At 36.8% G+C, this 12,681-nt stretch overlaps 1 pseudogene; it reads right to left on the bottom strand.

Annotated features, from left to right (window-relative positions):
* Positions 1 to 5,262: 5,262 nt before the first annotated feature.
* On the bottom strand, positions 5,263 to 7,684 carry LOC149227833 (dynamin-related protein 4C pseudogene; annotated as a pseudogene).
* Between the last annotated feature and the right edge of the window lie 4,997 nt (positions 7,685 to 12,681).

Raw genomic sequence — 12,681 nt, forward strand, 5'->3', positions numbered from 1 at the left:
GGGGATATTGCCTAAATGCACTCCAAGAGTAGTTTTCGACTAGGGAGAGTGAAACAAGAGGCTAGATAGGGTAATTGGAGCCTTTTGAAGCCAATGGAATAGTCCAGAGAAGCTGAAGAAGTTGTCTTCATAGATATTTTCATCCATGGAGATTTTGGAGCTTATGGCCACTAGGAGTTGGAGGCAGTTGTAGGAGCTACCAGTACTCGTTCTCAGCGAACCAATAGTCATTCCTGACTGTAATGAGACTTCTGAATCCATTGCAGGGATTTGTAGAAGAATTTGAAGACTTCTAAAGGCCGAGATGCTACAGGGAATTTTCAGGTAGCCCAGTGCTAGCCGTGGAGGAAGGAATAGTTTGGGGATGCAGTGCTCATTTTGAGCAAATGATCAGTTTATTTTCAGTGTATGATATGTGCTGGAGACAGTAGATGAGGTTTCAGTGACAGTTAAAGAATTATGAAGGAGTTAGTGCCATTAAGAAGCTTAATGTAGCTCAGAGCACTGATTGAAAGAATCAAGTCTAAGAGAGCTTAGATATGTTTACGGAGTGACGACAGCCATGATAGAGATACAGATAGTATTATAATCCCATTGGTTCAATTCAGTAACCTTTGGAGTTAAGTGTGGAACTTGTAAAAGAAACTTTGCCATAATCCCAAAGAGCCAAGTCAAGATGACAAAAGCTCAAGGAGACGTAGCCCACGATATTCGGGTGAACTCCTAGATTAAATTTGTTGTTATGTGTGGTTGTTTATTTGCTGCATTATATGGTTGTTATATGTGTTTAATATCAACAGAAACAAATGGACTTAAAGCACTTAAACAGTTAAAAGAAAACATACACCTGTTTCAAGTATTTAATTCTGCAAATGTCATATATAAGCTAGATCATTTATTTGTTTAACTGAGTGGGAGGTTCTTGTAAGAATAACAAGTTATAAAACCCCCATTTCAGATCAAATAATTACCAAGAAACATGTAATGATATATCAATAGGTGAAATATTCTAATAGTGAAATTGTTCGATGTGGTAAAATGTGCACAACACAAATAGTATGAGCATTTCATGTGAGTCTACACAAAATTTAAAAAAATGAACCACGTGGGATTTTTATGTTAAAAAGAAAAATAAAAAAGAAATTAAAGGCTTGGATATATATTCTTGTACAAAATAATATTATTTACATCTTGAACAAAACATTGTAACTCATTCCCATATTGAACCACTATATCGATAGATAAACTAGAGAGACTACAAACTATGTGAAGGAAAAAAAACATAAAAACAAAAACCATGGCAATTTTGTATCATTGGGTCTCTGCAAGACTCTATATGTGCTACATAATGATTCCCTTTATGAAGAAAATTCCCCAAATTAAGTTTTGATTTATTGCACTTCTAGTTCTCATCTACATCACAGAGTAAAATAGGAGTAAAATGGTATGAGATCCCTAGAAATCCCATTGTGATTAGAAGGGACTCGTCTAGTTTTGGTGAAGCATTATAGTGTGTAAAGAGGAAATTTGAGAAGATCCAGGGAAACCTCCACTAAAATTGTGTCTCTCATTATGCACAGGGATGTCAATTTCAGTAACTTCTTGCCACAAAACATAGGACGCCCATTAGAAAGTTCTTCACCAAATAAAAATAAAAAATTCATTGGCAAGCTCTAGTTAGGTAAACGAGTGGAAACCATAAAAAGGAAAGAAAGAATTGTTCCTTTAAAGTTGCCAGGATTGTATAAACCTGAGAGATAATATTAGGTGACGAGAGTGAGACGACAATTAAGAAATCACAAACCTTAGTATCCAGGCTACCATTCCCACCACACTTATCACAAATGGCATGATTGTTATCGGAATACCCCATAATTATCCCAATGTATCTCCAATGCATTGTGCATTATTTTTGTTGATCATTGTAGATATATCAACAATATTCATTGTGTGCAACCCCAATTTCATCTTTCCTTAACTATATGTGTCCAAAATGTTTACAACCTCCGACGTCAACTATCGTATACCAGTCGCCTAAGATTAAGGTTGATGGATACACAATCATGTACATGGAAATACATCTTCTCTAGAAGAGAGTTTATCGGTGAGACTAGGCTAGAAGATGTTAAGGCTGAAATAAGATATCAATTTTTTTTTGTCCAATACTAACTATAATTTTTCTAATTATAATAAAAAATACTTTATTTATTTCTAAAGTTTAACATTAGCTTTTCATAATTCAAATCTAAACTAATAGCAGCCAAACTACAAATCAATTGTTAGAGTTCTTCCAAGGCCTAAACTAATAAGCTTAACAGTTTTAGAACTTACTTAGACATGGTTTTGAGGGTTTTTTGAACTAGATTTAGTAAATAAAGTCACAACATTTTTCTCAAGCAAATAATTACATTTCTCCATCAAAGATTAAACATCCAAGCATAACCTAATGAAATTATATAAACATCCACATGTATAAATTTAAACATTCTTTTTACCATTAATTCAAAAAATCATATAACAAAATGAAAAATTGTTAGTTGATAGAAATATTATGTAGTAGAATTCCTTTGATAATTACGGTCAAATATAGCTCAAGTTGTAAAACGGTTAGACTTCTTTTTCAAATATTAATTCATGTTGGGAAATTCTCAGACAGATGCAGGGAAATTTTCAAACAGATGCACTGAAAGACCCTGAACAGGTTAAATTTCTTACATTTTAGCGATGGAATTTCTTACATTTTAGTCTTGGGGTTTAGAATGAGGCTTTTCTTACATTTTAGCGATGGCCTTGGGGTTTCGAATGAGGCTTCAATTTTCGAAATAAATGGCCATCATTCTGTTTTTTAACTCTACCTCCACTTTGTTTTATTTGGGTTGCTATTTCCTCTATATTGCTCTTTACTCACTTATCCACTCAATTTCGCGTTACTTTGAAGGGTGTTAGTTGATGAGAAATTCACAAATCTATTAAATGAAATGGAAAAACTGGACCTACGATCTAGAATGTAGAGCAGATTGACTAAATATGACTCAGCAGGTAGCTTCCGTGGGGATGGAGAGCCCAAAAATGCACAAATCTATTAAATGAAATAGACAAACCTGGCCTACTATCTAGAATGTAAAACACATCGACTAAATATGACTCAAAAGCCAGCTTTGATGGGGATGGACTCATCTCTAATCCCGAGGAGCCAAGCAGAGTAGTAAGCATGTGGCTCCTTGGTTTTGCCAAGGTTGGTGATCTGATCTTGAAGCTAGTTGAAAAAATTTTAATGGAGATTATGTGAATGGGAAACGAGAATGAATTTATGTATTCAAATTAGCTTCTTCAATATCTAATTCTATATAATTATAATTATGAGGAGATTCATACGAACAAAACAGAGATTTAGGAAATCTCTGAACCATTCCTATATAGTAATTAACTGTAAATGCGAGGCTTGACTTGTCTCTGAGCAATTTTGTGTTTTAATTATAATTATGAAGAGATCCATACGCACAAAACAGAGATTTAGGAAATCTAAACATTCGTGTACAATGATTAATTGTAAATGCGAGGCTTGACTTGTCTCTAAGCAATTTTGTGTTTTAATTATAATTATGAGGAGTTACATAAGCACAAAATAAAGATTTCCTAAATCTCTGAACCATTCCTGTATGGTAATTAACTGTAAATGCGAGGCTGGACTTGTCTCCGAGCAATTTTGTGTTTTAAATGATTATAATCTACAAATCACAATTAACTATTAGATCCACAAACACCAAGTATATTTATCACTTTCATTAACCTTAATTTATCCTTCCAGAGTTCCACCAACTTGGATATTGTTGAAGTCATCTTGCCCTTGTGTTCTCTATGACGTAATTCAATCTGCCCTCATTCCTCTACATGAAAAGCCTTTATGATAACGAAGAACCGCCATTTCCAACAAAATCTATATGCAAGATAAGTATTTGACATATAAAATAGAAATATTTAAAACTGGTAAATTTTTTATACACCCTGTCATTATGACATTTTGAAAAATTATCTGCAAGTCAACAATTACGTGCTTATTTTAAAATAACCCGTATTTGACAGCTAAAAAATGGTAAAACGTGCATACAGGCATCAATTTTAAAGCCTGGTCCAGATTTCTAAACTGGAGAAATAACATTTCCCAAGTTGGCATGTCTTATTTTCTTTTCATACAATTCCTTCTATCGTCCAGATTTCTAGACTGGCGAAAACCTTATTGAAAAGATAGTTATGGGAATTTTTTTGTTTATCTCTCTACTTTTAAAGAAGTAAATTGTCTTACTACCTTTACTCCTCTCATTTAAGACATGCTACTCTCATTTAAGACAGAAAAATTTATTGGAATATAAATAAAAACTGGAAAAATAGTTTTGTACATCAATTACAATACCACCTTCTAGAGTATATTTTTCTTTTTACACAAATCAAGTAGAACAAAGTCGTCATATGGTTATTGCGTCGAAATTAATTCCTGATGGCAACAATGAGAATTGTCAAGGCTAGAGCCCTGCCCACGCTACTTGAAAACACACAAAGAAAACGCGTTAAAATCCCTGTAGGTGTAAATATGAAACCTTTCCATAGATTCTATTCATTGACACAAAAGGATAAGATTTACATGCTACTAATCATATCCATATTTTCGTTGGTTCACATTTTATATGAGCTCGTTTTTCCTATTGCGAGTTACATTCCTCATATTTACCCTTTAAGCTTCGTTTTGTAAAGGTGGTTTTGTGAGATTACGATGTAGAGTATGGTAATTTTTTCATTTACTGATGCAACCAGTTAAAACATTTGATTTTATACTCGGTTTTATAAAAGTGGTTTGATGAGATTATGGTGTATGGTAAACTAATTTTTTAATCCATTAAAACTATTATATTTTAGTTAATTAAAAAGAATTAAGTTATTTTTAATTTTAGTTAATTAAAAAGTATGAAGTTACTTTTAATTTTATTATTTTGGAGAGTTTTTGTTTTTGGTAATATAAATAAAAGTTGGTCATATTTTCATATTTTTTTATTTTTCCAGATTAAAAGAACATATTACTCGCAAACGGAAATTAAGGTAGACTGTACATAATTGACCTGACTACAACAGCATTACCCACACAGTTCACTGCTACTTCGGAAAATAAAATATTGTATCACCATGAAATTAAGGAAGACGGTACATAGCTAATGACCTGAATACATAATTTACGCTGGATAAACTTTCGACGGGACTGCAGGACTGGTCGTTATGGTAAGAAAAAAGAAGAGTAATCCGATCAAGGTTGGAAATATGATGTTTCAAACCTTTGTAATCCGGTCCATGATAGTCTCAACAGTGTTCTTGGACTCTGTGAGCATACCGATGCTGTTGGTCAAGCTACTCCTCTTATTTGCAACCTCCGGGCTCTCTTCCATTATCTCCTCCATGGAACCATATTTGGGACCTCCCACTTGGGTGAGAAACTCACTGGTAAACTCAGTCATCACCAATTTTTTGCACATGAATTGTAGACGCAAAGGAATTCCATCGCCCATCCTCAGAGTAACCACCCTCCAGTAAGCCATCAAGCTCATCTGCATATCGTAAGCTGCCGCCACGCGTTCAGGAGGAAAATCCAGTATGTCCGACACATCCACATCAATTCCATCCAGTTCAACCATGGCGTAACCGTTGCGCCTGGCATGACTGAGTCTGTCAATGAACTGTCTCTTCAATGTGAGCAGCCTGCCGTATTCTTCTATGTATGAAGGACTGAGAGTGGAGTCCACCAATTTCTCCATTTCGATGGTCTCCCTCACGTGCTTCTCGCAATCATGCTTCTTTTTCACAACAAGATTCTGAGCAACTCTCCGTGCCTCGCCCTGCAGCCGCGGATGGAAACGGCAATAGCAGTCAATTACTCGCAGTAAGACAGTTTCCATGTATTCCCAGACATTGAAGACCAGCTCCAAGCTCCTGTCGGCGATCTGGTCCACCAGAGCCTGCAACAGGTTCTTGAACACTGGGCGTGACAAGAAGTTGGGAAGCCCAACGCCCTTAGCCTCATCCAGCATCTCCGTCTCCTTCGCTAGAAACTTTCCACTCATCGAGCCCGTCTCGCGGAGATAGGCGTAGTAGCCTTCAAACATCTCCCAGAGCCGAGCCGTGCAGTGCATTTTCCGGTCATTCTCGAACTCCTTGAAATCCCCCTCGATCAGAATCTTGTTGAGACTTTCTTCCATTGACTTCAGCCGCTTGTAGAACAGCACGTTGGCCTCACCCGGACTGCAAAGATGCTGCGGCAGATTGGTCAGCTCCACCTGCCGTTCCGAGAGCATGGCCGCTATTTTCTTCACAACCGTGGGCATAGATTTGTTGATGCTTTTCCCTTGAATTTGCATCAATTTCTTGGCCAAAACAGGGATCCCCACTATGGACTTGTCGATCTTTTTGAGCTTTGGATGGCTCTCGAACAATACCTTCTCGTTCTTCCGCGCCTGCTCGTTGGTTTCGTCGCCGATGCGGTTCATGACGCAGACATACCCCAGGCGTATGTCGACGGCGTTCATGGTGACCTTCTCCAGAAGCCCTTCAGGCGCGCGGTCGCATTTGGTGACGACGGCCAAAGTTCGTTCGCCGCGTTCGTCTACATCCTTGGACTTTTTGATTGAATCGCAGGTGGAAAAATCTACATCTGCGGTTATGACATTCAGAATAATGCTTTCCTCTGGAATTATGTAACGCATTATGATTTCTGAAATCTGTTCATATATATCCGGCGGCTGACCTGATATGGGCACCCGGGTAATACCTGGCAAGTCCACCAGTGTCAAATCCGGAGCTCCCTCTCTTACAATCTCTAGCGTTATCGGATTGTCGCTTATGCAACACCCTTTTCCCGCGATGGCCTCTGTAGCATTTTTTATTTTCTCTGTTATCTCGTATTCTTCAATTCGCTCTTCCTTGCCCGGGTATTTAATAGAAATCGACGCTTGCGATCCATCTTTGCAACTTTTTAGGCACATAACGAGCGGGACTCGCGTGCAAATACCTTGGCCTCTGGGGAGCTTGACCCCGGCGAGAGATTCTAACACGCTTGATTTTCCACTGGACTGATCTCCAACAACAACTATGGTGGGGAGCTCGATGCCCTCCTTAGTAATATCCATATTACGCAGCTTGTCCACTACATCCAACAGCGGGCGGACTTCCTGATTGTACGACTCATCAATGCAGCTTGAGGCGTGGTGCATGATGCCTTTCCCCTTGTTGTTGTCGTTTGACAAGAAGTCGCGGCTCGAGGCCATCGGCGCCACATTCTCGTAGCATGAAATCGTCATGTCTGTGCTGGCAAAGGCCTCCAGTTCGACATCCTCGTCGCTGCTGGCAAAGGGCTCCGGCGGGACTTCACTGAAATCGCCTTGCATTAACTTGGACATTAACAACCTTTCGCTCAAGCAACTGGTCGACATGTTGGTGTATGTTGCTGCGAAGAGAAAAGCAAAGCTAGAATTGCAGCAGCAGAAGAAGCGGAAATGAGTTTACAGAAAAAGGGAATGGCTGGAGAAAACAGGATGAAAGAAACCACTGGTTTGGGCTCTTCTTATGGAACTTGCTTACAGAGACCTTCCTGGAATCCAATGAGGCAGGCCGCAGATACCCAAGATCTCGTACCTGAATGTAATGATCGAGGTGATGTAACTTTAGTGAAGGACATCGCATCAGAATAACTTTTACTGACACTAAATATGGGCGAGTCCTATTTCCACCTCCATAGCAAAGTTAATGCTATGGAGTACCCCTCTGACAACGGCAGACGGCGTGGTTGACGTCATGGCGCCCTTTCATCCTCGACCATGCATCATGGCATCCATCCGGCGCATCCATCCCTCTCTGGCTGCCGTGCTCCTGCCCCTCGACGGCGACCCTACCCGCAGCCACTTTGGCCTCCCTCTGGCGTATTGATGAGCACATTTACCAACCTCCGGCACATTTACGGCATTTACGAACCACACCAACCTCTTCCAGGCCATTCAAAGTCCCGGCAATTCAAACTGCAAGACAATTCACCTTCTATACTCCGGCGAACAGAGAGGGATAGCACTCCGCGGCGAACAGAGGAGAGGTTCAATAACAGAGGAGCTTTTACCGAAAGTTTGAAACTATATGCAGCTGGCCATTGGTGATCGAAAATTGCTTTTGGCAAGGTTAGTGCGCATCCTTTTTATGAACTCTTCCCTGGTTAATGATCTGTAATTGGTATATATCTTTGTACCTCCAGCCATTTCAGGCTGGATACATCTGAAGCCTGCGAGTTCTTGGTGAATTTTAACATCTATTTGCCTCGAAATTTCCATCGGAGTAGCTACTCTGCACACATAAGATGATTGACGATCAGGACCTTGGATTTTTTGCAAATTTTGTGGGTATTTTCATCTTTGTTTTAGTGGTTGCTTACCACGCAGAAATGTTTAATCCGCAGTCGCAACAATGGGCGTTAGTTTTGTTTAAAAAAAAACGCTCTTGCTAATTATTCAAATGCTGGCCCAGGGTTCGACTTGTGCAGACACAACAATGGTCGTTTTGTTTCAAACACAACGCTGTTAATTATTCAAATAAAATGCTAGCTAAGCCTTTGACCGGGGTTCGATTCCCGCAGGCGCAATAATGGCCTTCTGTTTTCTTTCAAATAGAACGATGTAGTCAATTATTCAAATAGAACGCCCGCTGTTCCGCTGTTGTTACTGGACTCTGTTAATCAAGAATAGTGGAGGAAAGCTGATAGTTGTTACAGTTTCAAAAAAATTTCATGATCATTTTATAAATTTTTTAAACAAAACTGAAATTTGTTTTTCAAATTTTATTTCTGATGATCAATTACGATTCATGTACGACAATATAGAAGAAATCCAATAAATAACTTATACTACTCATCAGGATGGAATTTGATGGGTGATTTACCTGTCAAATATCTTAGCTAATTTCTAATGTATAGAGATTCTAAATAGATAGAAGTTTTTCCTCGTTCGATAAATTTTATTTGACTCCTCACGAATGCGGTGCCATGAAGAACCCCGTGCTTCGCGAAGTATTCTGGATTTTTGGAGTATTTTTTAATGTAATTGTAGATTTCTGGAATATTTGAAACTTTGGTTTAAAAATTCAGTTGACCCGTCTCCTCATAGTGAAATTTATTCTCAAAATCTTAAATATATATAATATACATAAATATGCTTAGCTAATGTCTAATGTATAGAGATTCTAAATAGATAGAAATTTTTCCTCGCTCAAATATTTTTATTAATTTATTTTTTCCAACCTGATAAAAAAATTTTAAATTTTTGAATATAATTATAATTTTGTTACGATTCAAATTTTTCTCCTGATGACTTGTTTTTCTCAAAAATCTGCTTTAGGATCGTAAAAATTTTCAATTAAAACTTGTGATTAATAAGTATTCGTGTTTCCTATATCCACAAAATCTTACAGCAAATCATCTGTCCTCATTTCATTCAATTTTATATTATACAAATGAATTATGAATACTGTAGATATATTATACGCAGTGGAATTGGTAGCTGAAACTGGTGTCATCTGTTTGGATGGAGAAATGGAAAACCATAGTAAAAAATCACAAAACAATTGCATAGTCTGATAAATGTGGAATATTGTTGTTAAGGAATCTGTTTAGTTATTAACACTGTGAGTATATATGCACAGTGGAAACAGTAGATAAATTTAATCTAATAAGTATAAATGGAGAAACAAAGAAATGAGGTACACATGGAAACAGCAGAAGGATCTGATGTCATAGGAAGAAATGAGAGTTGACATTATTTACATTAAATATTAACACTTTAGATATTCAGACTAAAATCTGTTGATGAAAGCACTTACAGACTTTGTCCTTGCCGGATGTGCAACAGTAATGTGCTCAGAATTTAAGTGCCAACAGACCAACCACCGTATATTTAGCTTATATCTATTCACTTTGTTAACTGGAAAAATATATATTTATGTGTTGACATTATTTAACTCTTTTCATTATTTATGTGTTGAGTTTTTATCATCTACATAAAAAGTTGAGTTGCAACAAATAGATATGTTTTTTTTCCAGTAACATATTATATATAACTTTTTAAATATATCAAGGATTTAAGAACATTTTATTCTATTCCAGTTTTCAAAATTTTAGTGTTTAAAATGGATTTTAGTGTTTATTCTATTATTATGTTGTTCTTTTTAGATTATGGTATATGGAGAGCATTAGTGTCTTTACTCTCCTGGTTATGTTTGCAGGGAAAAAATATGTCCTGTAAAAAAATGGCATCCTATTTTGCCTTTGTTGAAGAATCCATAGAGCCCTCCCCCATGGAGTGTGCGAGTTATGAGCAGTATGTGCATCTCCCTGACCTCAGTGCCATGTGGAAATTCAAGGAATGGCCTGGTTGGTCTAGAGAGGGGTTGGTAAAGGTTGCCTTACAGTCATTGGAGATTACTTTTCAGTTTGTTTCGTCTGTCCTCTGTGACACAAGGACTTACATTGACAAAGAGGAATGGAAGAGAAGGCTTGAATCCTTAATTAGTTCCCAGATTGAGTTGATTCCAATGATTTGTGAAAATGACAAGCAGGTTCCCACTCTTCAGTTGTCAGTAAGTAGTGGTGTTCTCTCATGGAAAGTTTTCCATGAGGTATGGCAGAGACCTGGTGCTTTACCTGTGGTTAGCAGAACAAGTGAAGAGAGCTTACTTCCTCGTTTGGGTACATGGAAAAGCGCTGAAGCTATGGTTTCTAGAATATGGCTTGCCATTGAAGGCCATATGCAGAGGACTCCCTTCACTTTAGGTCTGGGGGAACCAAATATGTCAGGTAAGCCTCTTCTTGAATATGATAGAATTTGCAAGCCAAGATATTTGCACTCTTTAAAACAACATAAACAGTTCCATAATCTAGAAGATGCCAAACTTTGCAATGTCCTCCAGATCTTTGAGGCCTGGGTATTTGTAGGCCAAGAATTGTTGCACAGAGTATATGAAAGAATAGACTCTGGGGATTTCGTAGGAGCATCCACAGACTGTTGGATGGTTGAAAGGATGTGGAACATGCTCACAGAAATTGTGAATTTGCTTCTAGTGATGGACCCAGATGATTTCCTTTGCCTTAAACACCAGTTGGCAATTAGCAGCACTAGTACGCTTGCAAGCGCATATTGCCTTCGGTCTGCCCCCCTTAGAGACCTTACAAATGCATGCAAGGAACTAAGGCATATGGTGCCCAAAGTCATGGGTGTTGAGGCTGATCCAAAGGGTGGACCAAGGCTCTAGGAGGCACTTATGAATTTGTTTCATTCACATGGGCTTCGCTCACATAACACTTCAGGTGCTTATCATGTTGCAACAATACATGTTCTGTTGGCCTTCCAGGCAATAGAAGCCGCGGTGAAAAGGTTTTTCTTCTCATATCAGCAGCTGGTAGTAACAGCCATGGGTAGCATTGAAATGAAGGGTCCATCATATCTAGGTGCTTGTGATGCCCTGCGTCAGATATATTTGTAACCACCTTATTTCCCTAGTGTGGATGGTGCAAAGACATTTTTGGGTTACTATTGGCACTAGAAGTCTACAACTATGGTGGATGGTACACTGGAAGATCTACAGACAAATCAAGTGAAGTTTACAAGACAAAGAACAATGCGTTCAGCTTTTCAAAGTATTACCCCAAATTCATACATACACTTACATTGACAGTTTTGAGTACTATACATAGAATTATATTGGATATAGGATTAGACTCATTTTTGTTCATCCCCATCAGTAGGACCAATCAATAGAACAATGCTAGAAATTTGGAATTTTTTTTTTTTTTTTTCCCTCTCCAACATGGATAGGATACTAAGGATTCATAGTGTGCAATTCCTCCTTCGTTAAATAGTGTAAAAGATTGTCCAAAATTAAAAAGGTAATTATTAAAATTATTAAATTTTACGAGTTGTTTCTTTTTTTAATTTTTTAATTCTTTACCTAAATTTTATGATGAGTTTAATGATATTTATATAATTCATTATAAATTTTAACATGAAATGTAGTTTAATGTTGTTATTTTTGTATTTTTTTTTTTAAGATTTTTTAATTCAGTGTGTGAAACTGAGATAATTATAATTATAATTTGTTAAGTTTATTTAATGGAATGCATCATAATTTTTTTGATGCATTATTTTTTTATTTTTTTTTATCAGATTTTTTGTTTTTTAAGATTTTTTAATTCACCGTGTGAAATTGAGATAATTATAATTTTAGATTATTGAATTTATTTAATGGAATATATCATAAAAAAATTAATGTATTAAATCTATATCATATTCAAGCTACATTCCTACCATAAATATCCACTCATTTCCAAAGTTTTGAGAAAAAATATTAGATAATGCATTTCGGATTGACTAATAACATATAATTAGTATAGTTTTTTATCTCTACATTTATTTTACAAAGTACTCTGATACTTCTTTATACTCTACTTTAATTTTCTTGCACATGGCCTTGTGTTATTGCTTAGGATGTCATTTAATTTAACTGAATTTATGGTAAAGGTATAAATTTTGCCTTTAGTTCTTCAATACTAATTTGTTTTAGTGAGATTGTAAATTTTAGTCAAATTATTTCTAGTATAGTATCATTTATAAA

This window comes from Pinus tabuliformis, chromosome J (assembly GCF_031772625.1).
Source record: "Pinus tabuliformis cultivar Carrire ecotype Pingquan chromosome J, CPIR1, whole genome shotgun sequence".
Lineage (NCBI taxonomy): Eukaryota > Viridiplantae > Streptophyta > Pinopsida > Pinales > Pinaceae > Pinus > Pinus tabuliformis.